We start from the raw sequence: 2713 nt of genomic DNA, 5'->3' as shown, positions 1-2713 counted from the left end.
CAGCTCTGAAAGCATTCCTACAAGAGCTGCTACTGCCTAAGCACTTCCAAAAGTCTATTCGTAACTTTAGAAGGATTCACAGAAAGACAGGTGGCATAAGGAAAGGGGAAAGAACTGAAGGATCATAGAATCACAGAATCATAGAATAACTTGAGTTGGAAAAGACCCATAAGGATCATTGAGTCCAGCTCCCTGCTCCTCACAGGACAACCTGAAACTAAACCATATGACTAAGAGCATTGTCCAGACGCTCCTTGAACTCTGATGGGCTTGGTGCCATGACCACTTTGCTGGGGAGCCTGTTCCAGTGACCAACCACCCTCTCAGTGAAGAGCCTTTTCCTAATGTCCAAGCTGAACTTCCCCTGATGCAGCTTCATTCCATTTCCTCGTGTCCTATCTCTGGTCACCAGAGAGAGGAGATCAGCACCCCTCCCTCCACTGCCCCCCCCCCTTGAGGAAGTTGTAGACTGCCATGAGGTCACCCCTCAGCCTTCTCTTCTCCAAGCTGAACAAGCAAAGTGACCTCAGCCGCTCCTCATAAGTCTTGCCCTGGAGACTTTTCACCATCTTGGTCACCCTCCTCTGGACACACTCTAATAGTTTGATGTCCTTATACTGAGGCACCCAAAACTGCACACAGTACTTGAGGTGGGGCTGCACCAGTGCAGTGTAGAGTGGGACAATCACATCCCTCCACTGGCTAGCTATGCTGTGCTTGATTGCACAGGAGCTTTGACTGCTAACGAGATCACATCAACCACACTGAAAAACACAGATCATCTCTGGGAAATAACATTATAAATGGAAGGAAGGCATAGCAATAATTCTCATGGACTCAGAGGCAGCTGAATCTTTTGAAAAAACCTGAAATCCCAGCTGCCTAGCTGTTGTGACTGAAGTAGCTCTGACTGAGGTTAGCAAATACATGACAGAAACAAACCTCCATCATTAATTTAAGGTCCCAGTTACATAAATCTAGATGAGTAATTAGATTTTAATGAAAGTGAATTGTAATTCATTAGATTTTAATTGCATTAATATACCTTTTTATGTGACATATTGTCTATGAATTGCATTCTGATAGCACTTGTATTTTAGAAAAAAATACTATTAATGATCAATTCACTTTGACAGTTTTATAAATCCCCTTGATATTATGATTCCCAGTTTGCTTTATAGATTTGGGATTTATCCTCAGGCCTTGTAAAACTAGATAAAATATAGGCCCTTCAACCTGAATGAGCCTTTATGAATTTGCTGGGTCTACCAGTATGGATACGTATACAGATACGAAACCAGGAATCAGCATTAGGATGATCAAATCTGAGCTCAGATACAACATGCGCCTTTAGGTTTTCCTTGAATTATTTATGTAAGAACTAGGACACAATATTTAGAAAAAAAATCTTAAAGTAACACTCATTGGTCTTTAAAATGGTGTACAGACACCATCCAGTAATAACAATATTCCTTTTCAAAAGAAGAAATTAACAATGACTTTATTTCATGTGGTAGGAGAAAAAATCACTTTTTCGTAATCTTAGTCACACAAAAATTGTCATGAATCAACGAGAGCCCCAGTTTGAGATGAAATTTCCTGTCTCATCCAGACACTTCCATCTGTTCCTCTGTGCTGCCAATACACCTGAAAAAAAAAGATATCTACTGAACTAGAAAGGTACAGTTGCCAACTGTGATGCTGGTCCACAGCGTATATCACCCTTGAGAAAGAAAATTAACTATTCTTGGCTTAAGATCTCACTAGTTTTACTCCTGGGAGGCAAAAAGTAAGATTTAGTTTGTAGGTTTTTTTCTTTCTTTAAGAAGCCTTACAGAAGCTACATATGCCACATGAAGTTCCAATTTGCCCGTGAAATAAAACTGCAAAGCAATCTGATTGTAGTGGGGCTGATACTGCTTACAGCAAAGTTGATGGTAACCCTCCATTAAACTCCTGATATAAGTGAAATTATCATTATTTACTTCATTCTCACAGAATTGGGACCTAAAACAATTCACCGGAAGAAATGATCAAAGCGAGGAATTTGTGTCGAAAACATGGCTAGCGTCTAAGGGTCCCATGAGATTTAACTTTTGTGCAAAGTTGTAAGCAAGAAGGCATGGAGGCAATAGGAAAAAAAGGGGGGAAAAAAAGATATAAATATTCATATTTCATATCAGGGCACATCTGCAGCCTTTAACTCAAAAACACTACAACAAATTTTCTTAACATTTTGAAGGAACATTCTTCCCTGTCTCCATTGTAAACACACCACTTTAAAAACAAGGCGATATTTCAGGGGCGTGAAATAGGGCATATAACATAAACTACTGTTAGACGTTGACCCTGGTTCAGGGCTATGCTTAGCATATCTGTAAAAAGGGTGACCTAAAAGTGAAGTGCACCCTTCTGAGGAATGGCAGCTTTATGTTGACGTCTCGTGGAGAAAACACAAGACGGGTGAATGACATCAATCAGCAGGTCTGAGGTACGGGCTGTGCATGTTATTTTTCATTCAGTTTTAGGGAATTTCTGCCTAAAAGCTGGGGTCTATCATATAAAATTCAGCAAATTTTATGATTGTAATCTTGTGTGAAAGTCTGAGTCAACTAACTACACCTACGGGTGGCTGGGGTAGGCAGGCACTTTAAGCAAATGTTCACATAAGAAAAAAAGTTGATAACGTAAGTGCCTTATGGGCTTTGATTCT

Source organism: Pygoscelis adeliae, unplaced genomic scaffold, assembly GCF_000699105.1.
Source record: "Pygoscelis adeliae isolate BGI_AS28 unplaced genomic scaffold, ASM69910v1 Scaffold41, whole genome shotgun sequence".
Classification (NCBI taxonomy): Eukaryota; Metazoa; Chordata; class Aves; order Sphenisciformes; family Spheniscidae; genus Pygoscelis; species Pygoscelis adeliae.
The sequence above is the reverse complement of the archived record's forward strand: the minus strand, read 5'-3'. Positions refer to the sequence as shown.